The following is a 17,429-nucleotide window of genomic DNA, read 5'->3' as shown; positions in this document are numbered from 1 at the left end:
TTCTGGAAACACTATGGATGCAGCCCGCTCTGTAGTTAGTAGAAATGATGTGATCCTGAATCGTTCATGTAGAGACATAAGAGTGGGGGCATTCTATGTAAAGAGTTTTCATAAGACTGGAACCATGAAATACTAACTTTTAAGTTATGACATCGTGAATATATAAACTGACTATTTCGATTATGATGACGTAGGTAACTTAATCTTAATCCTGAGCTAACTATGAACTTATGTTCAAATGGTATTATCCTTAGATTTGCATATGTGAGGGCAGCTCAACGGTGTTGGCCCAATAAGCCTCCCATTTCAGGGGTAAGACCGAATGGATGGCTAGGAACATAGGGTGCAAGATAATTCACCCCTACCCGCTTTAGGTTTAGTAGATAAGTTGTTCTCTTAAGGACTGAATCCAAGTCTTGAACAAGGGATCCCACCCTCTCATTGGCCTGAGAGGGACTCGGTTTATAGGTTGGACCTTAAACCAAATGTTCAATAATGGATCAGCGGGACTTAAGGAACAAGATGTAGTCTCGAGGGTAAAACGGTATTTTGACCCAGCCAAGGTTACGAACAACCTATGAAGGATTAACTTACTGATCATGGTTATATCAAATGGATACAAATATATCTATAGTGAGAGGAGTGCAACTACGGGACTTTAGTGGAATGACCAGTTAGTTAACGAATGCTGATTAGCTCGGTCTAAAAGGGTTTTAGCCAGTTAATTTTGGATCGTTGGAGCCCACAATCTATAGGTCCATTAGGTTCCCCTACTAGCTCATACGGAATTAACTTAGAACAATATGTTGGAATAATTCGAATTGTTCAAATTAGAGAGAGAGAAACCGGTGAATATATGTGATATAGTCGTCGATTATAGGACTTTATGTTTAAATGTGATTTAAATGTTAAAAATATGAATATGGATTTATATTCGGAAGCTTGAAATTGATAGAAATGGTCAAAGTTGTGAAAAGTCAAAATGTTGACTTTTGACTTTACAAGGTCGAACTTTGACCTTGAAAAGTCAAACTTTGACCAGCTTTATATTCAAATGTGATTTGAATTTCAAGAAAATGAATGTGGATTCATGCTCGAGAGGTTGAAATTAGTCAAGATGGACAAAATGGTAAAAAGTCAAAATATTGACTTTGACTAGAATGGTCAAATGACCATTTTGCCCCTTGACCAAAGTCAGTGGGAAAATCCAACATTTTTTTGGATAATTCTACTAACTCTTATTGGGCTTTGGTGGTCTAGTTACATGCAAAATTTGCATGTAATTTGTTTATTTAAGAGACAATTTTCAAATGAAGGAAGAATTTTTGCCAAAATTTTTTTTTCTATCCCAAATCTCACACTAGAATCCACCTTCAAATTCAATCTCTTTCACATTTTTTCCTACTTTAAACGGGTCCCACAATCCGGTTCCAAGTTCAAAGAATAGCGGGTCAATTCTAGTGGTGGTCTAGTTCGAATTGGGAGAAGAATTGGAGCTTCGGGAAGCTTACAAAGGTAAGTATTTCTTTGAACCCTAATTTAATTTAATCAGGGTTGTGTTTAGTATGCATGTTGATCTCTAAATTAAGTTTAATTTCAATTAAGGTAAAATCTGATTTAATTTTCGCTGCGTTTGTATGCTTTCCATCATACCCATCCCTTAAGACAAGACGTTTGAATAAAGGAAAAGGAATGGGGTGGCACAGACGTCAAGGACAGGATGAATCTCCTTCATGATTTTTGGAACCATAGAGTAAAGAGGTATTCTCGACTCGTATAGAGGAAGAAGGTTGCTCGACCTCTTTTATTCATATTCATAGATAAAGAAATAATAGGCGCACTCACACGAACAACAACGTCTGGTACATGAAAAGAAAGCTTCAGATGAGTTGAATAGTCTTTTCGTCATGGCTTTTGGCTCTGAATCCTGGGATTCTATCCCGCTTGAACATGTCAACTCATTATAGAATGAAAGAGCTCTGTAGGATTTGAACTCACGACATGGAGGAGACCCACGTTCTACCAATAAGCACTTGAAAATACAAAGCGAAAGGATAACAAAGATCGTCCCCTGGCTTCCCCTCGATAATGCCCCTTTGGATGGAAACCCTATTCAATTGTCGATGTTATGACGATGGCTTGAGTGCGGCTGGTCAACGTGTAAAGCTGGTTCAGTTCTTATTGGTAGAACGTGATAGATCGATCAGGAATGAAAGACCTAATGCCTTCTTTCTTCATTGATTGACTTACCAAGAACCCTTTCAAGGGATAGAACAAGGACGTCAGTCAGGGCAAGCACCATTCTTATTTGGATCGGATATCCATTGTATATGAGGGTATACCGAGTTGGGGCGAGCTCTACTGAGTGAATTGGGATCAGGTCGTTGAATTATTAGTGTTGTAGGGTGCTAACACCTTCCTTACACACAACTGACTCCTGAACCTAAATTTGAATTTAAATAACCAATTTTTTTGGTAACCAATCTCACCTTTAATATTGTTGGTGGCTACTCCGAACCAATTATTTATTAGAAATAAATAATTGAGAATGTTGGCCGCTCCGCATCGCAATCACGTCAAGACAATCACAATCAACAAAACTTGAAAACAAGTAAAACATTAAGCTTGAAAGGTAACCATATGGCATTCACAAATCCTTCTAGTCCATCATCGGTCATCAATCTACCTCTCATATGGCCTTTATCTGAAAAATTTAAACATGAAAATTAAGGATGAGTATAAAAGCATAGCCAAGGTAAGAGACCTACTATTTGTTAGGGATAAAAACTATTATCTTTTCCTAATTAGAAGGTACCTGCACCATAACAATCATGTAATCTCGTAGGATACAAGTCAACCAGTCTATTGATCCCGTAGGATTCACCTAACGAGTCTAGTGATCACATAAAAACAAAAATATGGTGATTCTGTAGCACATTGTGCCTGCAAGGTGCATTATCCAATAATTAAAGCTAACAATCCCCAGTCCAGATAAGTTTGTTCCAGTCTAAACAGTCTCAGATCGTCAAATCAAAATATAATCAAATCTAGATCAAAACTATCAACAATATTCCAGTTCAACACATAACCAGTCAAAATAAGCATGCTAGTACATATCTCAATTCAAGTACATATAGGTTCAGTCATCAATGTAGCACCATCAATTCATCCAAACCTATGCATACCTATAAGATATGAAAGTTCACATATTTCGATTTCAGACATTCCACTACATAATTCAGTATAAACCTCTCAATTATATACGCATTTCAACTCTACATACACATAAAAAGTCGGACCATCTCATAAGGTACATTTTAACTTCAAGCTAAGGCTTGGTAGTGGAAATACCTTACCTCAAATTTAGCTAAGTTTATTTCGATCTAAAGATTATTATTTGATAGATATGTCCAAAACCCATTAAAAACTTAATCAAAACTCATCAAAAGTGGTTGGAAACGCTTGGGAAAAGGTAATATAAGGGCAAAAGGTGGCTTACCTTGTGTGCCGCTTAACTTGGCTGGAAACCGGCTCAAAATGGAGTAGATTGACGCACGCTCGAAGTAGCTGGGCGACTCATGAACTTTAGAAGAACCAAGTGGGTGGATAAAATCCTATTAAACCTCTTAATGAAAATTTAACTCAAAACTGAAGAATAAAAATGTAAACTTCTAAAAACAAATGAAATTAGACTAAAAAGTTAGATATAAAAGTATACAATCTGTAATTTAGAGATCAAATAAAACTAAACCCAAAATTTAAAAACAAAATAAAAGAGTATTTGGTTGTTGATACACATTAGACAAAAGCTCCCTTTTAATAAAAATAGAGATAAAAGTTGTTTTACAAGAAATTATTTGATGTGTTAACAATAATGTAATTGTTGGAGAGAGATATATGGCTGTACTTTATACTTAGCGGTTATTATGCAGCAAATAGATTACAAAATTGTCACCAACCAAAATTCTTTTTAGAAATATTATATTTAAATATAAGGAGTCTTTTCAAAAATAAAACAAAGCAGAAAAATATTTACATTGTATAGAACAATTTTAAAAACGGAAAAAGCCCAGAGGTCAACCGTGTAAAATACCAAAAATACCCCATCAACCACGCCGTCAACAACACGCGCGTCATATATTTGTGATCGTTTAGATTTGGTTATTGTTTGGTACGCGATCGTTTAAATATGGCTACAATTTATCTTTTTAATCCTATCGTTTAATTTTGTTACACAATCGTTTAATTTGGTTACACGATCATTTAGATTTTGGGACCCAAATCTAAATTGTTGGAGTGTTCTTTGTCTAAAAGAATAACTTTTAATTATATGATTTATTTAAAAGAGAAGATATTCAATGAATAATTGATTCTCCTATATTTTGAGAATCTCTCTACTTATCTTTAAGAATCAAATAAGTTTCTTTTCTTTAGAGATCTTATTAAAGATACAAGATTTATACATATCTGAACATATATGTATATATATGAGTTTTGAAGACGGGCTGGATTACGAAGAAAAAGAGAGATAAGTTTTGTTGAACAAGAAGTATCATACCTTTTTTATTGAAGTCGTCGTAACAAAAGGTAGCTTGATCTTATGACTTCGAAAGCAACATGATCACTAAAAGTTGAGTTTGCAAATGAGTAATATACAAAATGAATCTGTGGTTAGTTTAATTCACAGTTGATTCATGCATACGTTCAGGGGGAGCCTGAAGTTAGACGCTGTTGACGGGAGTCATCCTTATTCCAGGGGGAGCCTGGAGTCTGATATTAATACACATGTCATATAGTTATAGTAATGAGAAGTACACATAAGTTGTATTGATGTTTTTGGTGTTTATGGTGAATATTAATAAAATTACTCATCTGAGCTGTGCGCAGCTCCCTAGATGTAGGCAATATTAGCCGAACTGGATTAACAAAGTCTTATGTGTTAATCTACTCTGCTGTCTCACAAGTTATTACTAACATTACTAGTTGCAGTCTTAACTAAAGGGTCCTTTATTATTCTTTACTGTTTTTCATTTGGTATAAGAGCGGGTTGAGAGATCATGGAGATAATCAAAGAAGGACCATCTGCATCACGTCCTCCTGTTTTAGATGGTAAAAACTGCTTATATTGGAAACCTCGGATGATCTTCTTTATTAAGACGTTAGACGGAAAAGCTTAGAGAGCTCTTGTGGCGGGTTATGATCCTTCTATGACTACCGTGAATGGTGTTTCGGTTCCAAAACCTGAAGTTGATTGGACTGATGCTGAAGAGCAAGCTTCTGTATGCCAGAGCACTTAACGCGATATTTAATGGTATTGACTTGAACGTTTTCAAGTTAATAAATTCTTGCAGTACAGCCAAAGAAGCCTGGAAAACCTTTTAGGTAGCGTATGAAGATACTTTCAACGTAAAGCTCTCAAAAGTACAGTTGATAACGTCTAAGTTTGAGGCATTAAGAATGACCGAGGATGAATCAGTGTCTGATTACAATAAGAGAGTGCTTAGAATTGTAAATGAATCTTTGCTGCTCGGTGAAAAAATAACTGACTCTAAAATAGTGCAGAAAGTACTTCGATCCTTGCCTAGGAAATTTGATATGAAAGTTACTACCATTGAGGAAGCTCATGATATTACAATGTTGAAACTTGATGAATTGTTTGGTTCGTTGCTTACGTTTGAGATGGCCACTGCTGATAGAGAAAGTAAGAAAGGCAAGGGAATTGATTTTAAATCCACACATCTAAGTGGGGAGGTGGTAAGTGACACTGAGCAAACATGGATGAGTCAATAGCCTTATTAACAAAATAATTCACAAACGCCCTTCAGAAATTAAAAAATACGAATGCCACAGGTATGAATGCTCAAACTTCTAATCAATATCGAAGAAGGAATGATAATGGCACTACTAGGAGGAACAATGAAAATTCTGATATAAAAAGTGATGGTTATATTAAGAAAAAGGAAGGATTTTCAGGTGTAGAGAATGTGGAGGAGTTGGTCATTATCAGGCAGAATGTCCCACATTCCTGAGAAAATAGAAGAAAAACTTTCGTATCACACTGTTAGATGAAGAATCTGGTGATAGTAGAGATGATGATGGAAACATAAATGCCTTTACAATACAAATTACTAATGAGGACACTAATAATGAAAGTGGATGTTCTGAAGAAAGCAAAAATGATAAGCTATCAATTGAGAAGCTTGAAGCTCTATGGAAAGAAGATTGTGAAGCAAGGGCTATGCAAAAGGAAAGGATTCAAGATCTTATAAAAGAAAATGAACGGTTGATATCTGTAATATCTTCTCTAAAGTTAAAATTGAGAGAGGTTCAGAATGAGAATGATAAGATTTTAAAATCCGTTAAAATGCTAAACTCAGGAACGGAGAATCTAGATTCAATACTCAATTCTGGACATAATGGCTCTCATAGATATTGTTTGGGATTTGTGGCCTCTACAAGTAGTCTTAAAGCTACATCTGAAATCAAGTTTGTTCCTGCCTCAAAGGTAGTTGAACATGAAACGACTCATATAGGGACTGGCATCAAGACTACAGTTAAATCTCTTGGGAGAACGTGTTACTACTGTGGTCGAAACGGTCACATCAGGTCAATTTGTTATAAGTTAAGGCAAGACCAGTTGCATCAACAGAAATACTGGAATAGAAGCCATGCACAGCCTCGCATGGTCTGGAGAATTAAATCTGCTGAAAGATGTAAGATTGCCTTTACATCCATTTAGACCATAGATGATGTGTAGTATTTTGATAGTGGGTGCTCCAGACATATGATTGGAAACAGATCCTACTTACAAACTTAAAAAACTGTCACCGGACATGTTACCTTTGGTGATGGTGCAAAAGGAAAAATTATAGCTAAAGGTAACATAAATAAAAATAACCTAGCACGTCTAAACGATGTTAGTTATGTGGACGGACTAAAAGCAAACCTGTTCAGTATAAGTCAACTATGTGATCAAGGCTACAAAGTCAATTGTTATGAATAAAGAAAATCAGATTTGTATGAGTGGTAAACGATAGACTGATAACTGTTATCACTGAAACTCAAATATGTCAGACACCTGTCAATTGACAAGATCAGATCAAATGTGGCTATGACATAAAAAGCTGGGGCATGTCAGTATGAGAGGCTTGGAAAAAATTATTAAAAATGAAGCAATTGTGGGAATTCCTGATTTAGATGTAAATGGAAAATTCTTTTGTGGAGACTATCAAATTGGCAAGTAGACAAGGTCTACTCATAAATGTCTGAAAGAATGTTATACAAATAGAGTCTTAGAATTGTTACATATGGATCTCATGGGTCCGATGCAAATAGAAAATCTGGGAGGAAAGAGGTATGTGCTGGTTGTAGTTGATGATTACTCAAGATATACTTGGGTTTGCTTTCTCAAAGGAAAAACAGATACTGTTGAAGTATGCAAAAATATGTGTTTGAAGCTACAATGTGAAAAAGGGAAGAAGATAACGAGGATCCGAAGTGATCATGGTAAAGAGTTTGATAATGAAGGCTTTAACAGGTTTTGTCTCTTAGAAGGAATACACCATGAATTTTATGCACCTATAACTCCTCAACAAAATGGTGTAGTAGAAACAAAGAACAGGACGTTATAAGAAATGGCACGTGTTATAATACATGCCAAAAATTTACCTCTATGTTTTTTGCCAGAAACTGTAAATATTGTCTGTCACATTCATAACAGGGTAATTATTAGAACTGGAACGACTGTTACTCTTTATGAACTTTGGAAAGAGAGAAAGCCAAATGTTAAATACTTCCATGTGTTTGGAAGTACATATTATATCTTAGCTGATAGGGAATAACGTGAGAAATGGGATGCAAGGTCAGAACAAGAAATCTTTCTCGGGTACTCTCAGAATAGTCGGGCCTATAGAATCTTCAATAACAGATCTGGGAGTGTTATGGAAACAATCAATGTAGTTATAAATGATCTCGATTCAGCTATCAAACAGATGAATGATGAGGAAGATGAGACTCCAAACATGTCTGAAGCTAGAACTACGAGTACTGTAGAAGTTTCTAAAGCCGATAACCCATCTGATGATCGAGGTAAAAGTTTGGAAAAATCATCAAAAGAAATCATCACTAAAAAATCAGAACTAATTCCATCTGCTCATGTGAAGAAAAATCATCCAGCAAGCTCTATAATAGGTGATCCGTTATCTGGGATGCAGACCAGAAGGAAAGAAAATATTGATTTCATGAAGATGGTTGCTGATTTATGTTATACTTCTACTATTGAACCTTCTACTGTTGACTCTGCTCTGAAGGATGAGTATTGGCTCAATGCTATGCAAGAGGAGCTACTCCAATTCAGACGAAACAATGTCTGGACGTTAGTTTCCAAGCTAGAAGGTGTAAACATTATTGACACCAAATGGGTATTTAAAAATAAGACTGATGAAGCTGGATGTGTGACGAAAAATAAAGCTAGATTAGTAGCTCAAGGGTATACTCAAGTTAAAGGTGTTGACTTTGATGAAACGTTTGCTCCAGTTGCTCGACTTGAAGCCATTCGATTATTACTTGGTATATCATGCATACAGAAATTTAAATTATATCAGATTGATGTAAATAGTGCTTTCTTAAATGGAAATTTGAATGAAGAGGTTTATGTTGCTCAACCAAAAGGTTTTGTTGATTCCGAGCACCTGAAGCATGTGTATAAGCTCAACAAAGTTTTATATGGGCTAAAGCAAGCTCCGAGAGCTTGGTATGAACGGCCAACTGTTTACTTAAGAGGTAAAGGATATTCTAGAGGAGAAATTGACAAGACCTTGTTTATATACAAAAAATCTAATCAACTTTTGGTTGCTCAAATTTATGTTGATAACATCATTTTTGGAGGTTTTCCTCAAGATCTTGTAAGTAATTTCATTAACATCATGCAGTCAGAATTCGAAATGAGCATGGTTGGAGAATTTTCATGCTTTTTTAGTCTTCAAATTAAGCAAAAGAATGACGGCATATTCATATCTCAAGAAAAGTATACCAAGAATATGGTTTAAAAGTTTGGTTTGGAACAGGCTCGAAATAAGTGGCTCCAGCTGGGACACATGTTAAACTTACAAGAGATACTGATGGTACAGAAGTTGATCACAAACTCTATAGAAGTATAGTAGGCAGCTTATTGTATTTAACAGCAAGTCGACCTGACATAGCTTATGTTGTGGAAATATGTGTTCGTTATCAGGCTGATCCCCGTATGTCTCACCTAAAAGCTATTAAACAAATTCTTAAGTATGTTCATGGGACCAGTGACTTTGGAATGATGTATTCCTATGATACCACCCCTACTCTTGTTGGATATCTTGATGCTGACTGGGCAGGTTCGGCTGACTGATCGTAAAAGTACATCAGAAGGACATTTCTTTTTAGGAAACAATCTAATTTCTTGGTTAAGTAAGAAGTAGAACTGTGTTTCTTTATCTACAGCTAAAGCTGAATATATAGCAGTAGGTAGTGGCTGTACACAGTTGATTTGGATGAAAAATATGTTGCATGAGTATGGCTTTGATCAGGACACTATGACGTTGTATTGTGACAATATGAGTGAAATTGATATATCAAAGAATCCAGTTCAACATAGTCGAACAAAGCACATTGACATAAGACATCATTTAATTGGAGAACTTGTTGAAGATAAAGTGATTAGGCTTGATCATATTCGTTCCAACTTACAATTAGCCGACATTTTCACTAACTCTCTAGATGAAAATTCATTCGAACACTTACGTGCTGGTTTAGGAATGTGTTGCACTTAACTTCATGGCCAACTATAAAGGTGGCGCATGTCTCCACGTTCCAAATCTTTAGGGGTGTCAGCACCGTTTCAGGAATAAATGGATGTCTTTTCGACAGATGGAGAGTTTCTTTTTGCATTAATGGGCTTTTAATTTCTGATTATTTAAACTATTTCTGGCGATTTAAACTGAGTTTATTGTAACGCCTCAAATTTCGAGGTAACTTTTAACATTTTTTATGTTAATTTTTTAGGATTTAAAAATTTTCGGGTGTTAAAATTAATTAGGTTTTGAAGAGAAAAGAAAGAGAAAAAGGAAGGGTGTAAATGGTAGTAATTTAATATAATGTAATATAATAATAATATAATATAATTTATAATAATAATAATAATAATTATTATTATTTAATATTTTTTTTCAAAAACCTAAACCATCTCTCTTCTCCTTTCGCTCGTGCCTCCCCCCTCATCCGAAGGCTCCTTCCTCTTCCTTCACCCGACAGATGCCAGTTGCTGCACCTTCCTCAGCCTTTTTCTTCTTCTCCGTTCAACGCCAACCGTCGTCCCATCTCTCCCCACGTTGTCGCCGTCGTCTCGTTCTCGTTCAAGCAAGCCATCCACCGCCACACTCCAATCTTTTCCCTAGGGTGCTGTCCGACGAGGCCAATCGCTGCCGCCCGTGCATCTCTTCCACCGGCCAGATCTGCCTTTGTTGTGAAGTCGGTAGTCGTGTGGTAGAGTGTTTGGCGGTGTCTCCGATTCTCTTTCTTCTATCACTCGTCCGTCGACTGTCGGCTGTCTATGACCTCAATTGAGCATTACCAGCCATCCTCCAACCTCGTTCGGTCGTGTTTCCCATGCCCAGTTGCCTTCTGCCACATCGTTTTGCCAAGAAGCCATTGACTGGCCCCCCAACGATCGTGGATCTCCAGTTTTGCAAGCACCTACGCGGAGTCGAGCTGAGTCAGGCTACAAACCAAGCCGAGCCGAGTTGCGAGTTCAGTCGAGCTGTGAGTTAAGCTAAGCCGCGAGCCGAGCCGAACCAAGCTGACCCAAGCCAAGTTGTGAGTCGACTCGATCCGAGCCACCTCCCAAGCCAAGTTGATTTTTCAAGCCAATCTCCCTGTTCACCGAGCCGTGTAAGCCGTTTACATCCGTGTTGAGTTTCGGTGAGTTTTAATAAGGACAATATAAGGAGTCCCTAACGTTTTCTATAGCCAATGCGAGCTTAAATATCAGACTAAAATGTTGAAGCCAACTCTCCTTTACTTGGGTAAGTCGGTAGATGTTGCTTTGGAGCGTTTTGTATTGTGGATTTTGGTGATGTCATCATTTAAACCCTTATGTTTGTGTTTAAGTGGATTCGTTTGGACGTTGAATCGAACAAGGATTGTAGCTAAACTTCAAGTAAGGGACTTCTACTACTGGACTCAATTTTAGATTGGCTCGTATTGACTGATATGAGAATTATAATATAATGACTGTATTGTTCGACTTTTTGTATTGCCTGGTTATGCTTTCGACTGAGTATAAACATCATGACTGCAATGTGTAGTCTAGTTATAATGATGGGCTGTGTCGTCGATTGACTTTAGATGTTTGGACTATTATGAGTGGTTTATATATATATATCATCATCTATATTGATGGGTTATATTATTGACAGAGTATAAATGACTTGGTTGTTACATGCAGTTTATACATAATGATGGGTTGTACTGTTAATGGAGTAGTGATGTTTGAGCGGTTATGTGTAGTCTGTGCATACGGTCGGGATGTGCTGTTGATGAAGTATAGGTTCTGGACTATAGTGTGTAGTTGTATATATTGATAAACTGTGTTGCAGACTGAACATAGGCGTGATGCATAGTTTACTTATCTTCTTCGAGTTAAGCTGTTAAAAGTATAAGTAGTAACTCAAATGAGGGTTGCACAATAGCGACTGCACTTAAGTGACTGATGCACGTATGCCTAGACACACCACTAGTGTGCACTTGGTGACATGATTGTTAGTTGTAGCTTATGTGTGTGTGTGTGTGTGTGTGTGTGTGTGTGTGTGTGTGTGTGTGTGTGTATGTTAATGGGTTGTTCTGCTGATGGAGTACGGACGCCTGGATGTCCCGTGTGATATAGTTATATTGATGGGTCATGTTGTCAACCGAAATAGTACTGTCGATGGATTATGAAAATCTTGATGTTATGTATAGTTGAGGTATGTTTTTGAGTTACTTATTATCGAGTTATGTCGTGGATGGACTAAGAATTTGGGAACCTCAGGGTAGATTGTGTATTCGCTTTTGGATTGTGTTGTAGACTAAATACGACCGTTATGCATAATATGGATGTTATGCATAACATAGGTTACCTGTAATTGCGCTAGGGTTTGAATCGAGACGAAATGATTGTCAGGTGTATTTACATAGAGATGATTGATTCGTTGACTGGATTTAGATAAGGTGACGATATTTCGTGGATTGGATTTATGTATAGCGACTAATGAGACTGTTGACTAAACCAAAACTGTCTAACTGACTAAGTTTATGAACTGCACTGTTAGCTTGAACAATATTGTGAAGTGACTGTTGTAGACGATTAAGTATGGACTGAGGGGTAACGTTAGCTTTATCTACGGGGTAGTGTACCTTACAGGCACGGTGTCCTTCGAGATTCCTCGACTGATATGTGCACCCTTCGGGATCACTTGACTGATATGTGCATCCTTCGGGATCACTAGACTGATATGTGCATCCTTCAGGGTCACTCGACTGAAATGTGCATCCTTCGGGATCACTAGACTGATATGTGCATCCTTCGGGATCACTCGATTGACATGTGCATCCTTCGGGATCACTCGACTGATATGTGCATCCTTCGGGATCACTCGACTGATACGTGTATCCTTCGAGATCACTAGACTGATTGATGTGTGCGTTCTACGGAACCACTAGACTATTTATGTAGGGTACCCCTTAATAGGAAGCTAGCCGTTATTACCGGCCCAGTAGTGGGTCTCTTACTGGGTATATTTTTATACTCACCCTTTACTCTTTAACTTTTCCAGGCAAAGGTAACGCGAAGGGCAGACCAGCGAGAGGCAAGAAGGATACGTGAAGGCCATATGGACATGTCTAGTTTCTTTATACTTCCGTTGAACGTATTTATTGTTTATGTTTCTTTTTACTTATTAAATGGAGTCATGGTTATAACAATTATTTTCCTGTCTTTTTTTTATGACTTCATGGATTATGTGTTGGAACTTTTGGAAAGTTATTTAAAATAGGACCTGAAACTGCTTTTCATATGTATTGAAGGATTTTAATGAATCGTAAACAGGTCTTTTTATGAGTTTGTGCATTTTACTGTGAGTCTAGCAGTAAGTAATGATCTCAGCTTAGTCCGAAAAATTGGGTCATTACATTTATCCTGATCGTCACACAAACTGGAGTTGATACAACAGTTAAATTTTTTTTCTTCGGTTATTCTAATCATGTTCGCTATGGTGAATACTCGCAAGGGGTCTTATGTGTCTCAACAGTCTGAAGACGCACTTAATGTCACCATTTCTTTGCCTCCTCCAGTACGACAAGCAAGAGTAAGAGGTCGACTGTTCAAAAGCGCTCCTCCCCGGAGACCCTATCAGCTTCCATCTGAAAAATTACAGGGAGAGGCCTTTAGTAGGGTGTAGGAATCTTTACGACCTGAGTCTGAGCTCCTGAGGCCGTTGTATCAGATATGGATTTGGATGATCAAGATGATATTCCATTAATTCGATTGTTAAAGAAAACCTCAGGGCCAGTTATCTCTGAGAAGCTTCCTTCTAATCCACCGGGTTCCACTCACTCTCAAGAGAGTTCATCAACAGAAGGGGTATTCATTCCTACTCCAGGAGGCCCTCGACGTTCACCAGTTATGCCTTCAGGTTATTCTCCTTCTGTTTACCCTTCCTGATCAAAGTCACCTACTTCAAATGTAACGCCCCGCCAAATTTGTCTTCCCTTTTTATCGTCTTAAGAGTAAAATTCTTGAAATTTCTTTCGAATTGAGGAAATTTTTACTTGTGATTAATGAAGATTTAGAGATTTTTGTGGGTGATTTAATTTGTTAAGTTGGTTGTTATTTGGACTAAAGTAGGAAGAAAAAAAAAAGGGGGGATAAAAGAAATAATATTTATGTTTTTTATTTAGTATTAATTCTTTTATAAAAAGGGGCCTTGGAAAGCGTGTAGTTCACCTCTTCCCCAAGAAGTGAAAAAAAAAAAAGAAGAAAACCCTAAATCCCATTCTCCCCCGCCGCCGCCGCCGCTAGTCAACCGCCGTAGGTCACCACGCCGGTCTCCCAGCAGCGTCGAAGATCGGTCCACGTCGAGCCGCCGCACGCCAAGGATCGAAGCCGCCTTCAGTCGGGAGTCGCAAGCCGAAGCCGAAGCCCATCGCGTCTGCAAGCCGAATCGTGGCGGCCAGCCGAAGCCGAATCGCGTCGCTTCGTTTCGACGCCGAGCAGCCCCCGTCCGCAGCCGCCGAGCGAAGCCGCATTTAAGCCGGACCACCGCAACCCGTCGCGCAACCCGAGTCCGGAAGTCAGCGTCACTCTGCGCGAAGATCAGACCCGACCGAAGACCCGCTCCGCGACCCGAGCCAACGCGCGCCGTATTCCGGAAACCGACCCGCGCCCGCGTGCACCCGCGTGTGAGCCGCGCCGCGCGCTTCTGCGTAGCCGAGCCGCGTCTCCCTCCTGTTGCAAGCCGAGCCGCACGCGTAGTTCCTGTCCAAGCTGAGCCGCGCCTGTCTGCACCGCGAGCCGAGCCGATCTCCAGCCTCCAAGCCGAGCCGGTTCCTGCCCTATTTTCCAGCCGAGCCGCCAAGCTTATTTTGGCTCCTCCCACCTATTTTTGGTAAATTAAGTATTTATTTTGGGCATTTCCCCAATACGACCCAATGTTTTGGGCGCTAAATAATTTAATTTGGACTAAATTAAATTATTTTTCCTAAGGAACGTCTTGGACCGAGTAACTGCTGCAGCGGGAGATTTTCTTCAGTAGGGGCTCAACCACTGCAACCTTTTCTGGGGTAAGTTATTTCAACCGAGTTTTAACCGTTAGCCGTTGGTGACTTATTTACGAACTTTGGCGTTATTAAATATTTAGGATCCCGTTGCTTGGAAAGCACACGTGTCTTGCGGTTAGGACTCGTCGAGTGAATCTCCAGGTAAGAGATTCTACTACTAGTTTCATGTTTGAAGTATGAGACTGTGTATGCCCTATGTTGCATATTGAGGATTTGACAGTATGATGCCTGAAATAAACGCTAGTATGATGCAAATGACGATATAGTTGTGCTATAGCCTGTTATGTGTGACAAGATCCATTATGGTTACGACGAATGTCGGGACGGAGAATGTAGAAATGATTATGTGACATGTTATATGCTGATGCCATGTGTATGTATACTGCAATTAGGGTACCTGTTAGCTTGATTCTGTTAGAGTCGTACCTGCATGGGTGTCCTTCGGGATCACCACCTATTGAGGACTGTGTGGTCCGACGGGACGCCAGTCTAGCATGATATAGACATGACTCGAGTGACTCGACGGGGTCCTCGCATCCCGACTGTCCTAGGTGTCCCCGGGCACCGAAGACCAGAGTTACGTTCCTACGGGAGCGCATGATTGCACGTGTTCGGGAACGTGCCAGAGATTGGGTACCAGTTATCAGGACTCTAACAGGAAGTTAACAGGCACCTAGTGGGACTAGTAGTGGGTCCCTTACTGAGTATTTTTATACTCATTCTCTCCATTTTATGTTTTCAGGTAGAGGACGAGGCAAGGGCAAGGGCAAACTGGCGAGCGACCCGAAGTGAGACCGAGGAGGGCCATAGGGACTACCGCTTCCGCTTATTTCTTATTTCAGATTTTAGCATTTGAGTTTGAGTACTTTTTTATTTTTCACTATCTTTTATGTAGATAGGGCCCGAGTAGGATTTCAGAACGTTTTTACATTTTTGCACGACTACCTTGTTTATGCTTTTATAAATGAATTTCTTGAACCGTATGCTTTTAATAAAATTTTATGACTTAAACCACTTGTTCTATATTGAGTAATGACTTCGATTCAGTATAAGGAGTTGGGTCGTTACAGTTGGTATCAGAGCACAGTGTTTTAGGTTCTGTAGACTGACCTACGATGTAAGTCATTTTTGTTTTTGGTTTTACTTCACCCTATGGCTATACGGTCCTTCGGCACTCGCCAGGTATGTCTAAAGCCTTGCTAATGTTAAGATTACAATTTTGCCTGAATAGTCTAAGACCTAGATATAGGGTGTTAAGTTCTTGTGGTGAGAAGTTTGTTGGTGAATTTTAGGGAGAATGCCGCCACGTAGAGGTACACGCCGAGGAGGTGGTAGGGGAGGCAGAGGAGCCGGTCGTGGCCAGCCGGAGGCGCCACCTGTTGCACCGGCAGTCGACCCAAACGCACCGGTCACCCAGGCGGATCTCGCCGCAATGGAGCAGCGTTATCAGGACATGCTGCAAGCTGCTTTGGCGCCTTTCCTTGCCGCCCAGCAGAACCAGGCCGCCCCTGTTCAGGCCAAGGCCGCCCCTGCTCAGGCCCAGGCCGCCCCTGTTCAGGCTCAGGCCGTCGCTCCTCCAGCCCCTGAGGAAGCTCAACCAGTACCAGTTCAACTGTCGGCCGAGGCGAAACACTTACGGGATTTCAGGAAGTATAATCCCAAGACCTTTGACGGATCCATGGACAACCCCACAAAGGCCCAAATGTGGTTGACGTCCATAGAGACTATTTTCCGGTACATGAAGTGCCCAGAAGACCAGAAGGTGCAGTGTGCAGTCTTCTTCTTGGAGGACAGGGGCACCGCCTGGTGGGAGACCGCGGAGAGAATGCTAGGGGGCGATGTAAGCAAAATAACATGGGAGCAGTTCAAGGAGAACTTCTATGCTAAGTTTTTCTCCGCCAATGTGAAGCACGCCAAGCTGCAAGAGTTCCTAAACTTGGAGCAAGGCGACATGACGGTGGAGCAGTACGACGCCGAGTTCGATATGCTGTCCCGCTTTGCTCCCGATATGGTAAGAGATGAGGCTGCCAGGACGGAGAAATTTGTTAGAGGACTCAGGCTAGACCTTCAGGGCATTGTCAGAGCCCTCCGCCCAGCCACGCATGCTGATGCACTACGTATAGCACTGGATTTGAGCCTGCCTGAGAGAGCCGATGCGTCTAAGGCTGCCGGCAGAGGGTCAGCCTTGGGACAGAAGAGAAAGGTTGAGACGCAGCCTGACGTAGCACCGCAGCGAACACTGAGGTCAGGAGGTGTCTTCCAGAGACACCGGCGGGAGCTTGCAGCAGCCGGGAGGACTCTGAGAGAGCTACCCGCTTGTACTACCTGCGGGAGAGTCCACGGAGGTCGTTGCTTGGCTGGAAGTGGAGTCTGCTTTAGGTGCAGACAGCCGGGGCACACTGCTGATATGTGTCCTCGGAAACCCTTTGAGACGACACCGCCCCAGCCTTCTGCGGCCCAGCAGGGGAGAGTTTTCGCCACTACCCGGCAGGAGGCCGAGCGAGCTGGCACTGTGGTGACAGGTACGCTCCCAATTTTGGGGCACTATGCTTTTGTGCTATTTGACTCTGGGTCATCCCACTCGT

Source organism: Cucumis melo, chromosome 4 (genome assembly GCF_025177605.1).
Source record: "Cucumis melo cultivar AY chromosome 4, USDA_Cmelo_AY_1.0, whole genome shotgun sequence".
NCBI lineage: Eukaryota > Viridiplantae > Streptophyta > Magnoliopsida > Cucurbitales > Cucurbitaceae > Cucumis > Cucumis melo.
Note: the sequence above shows the minus strand (reverse complement) of the source record.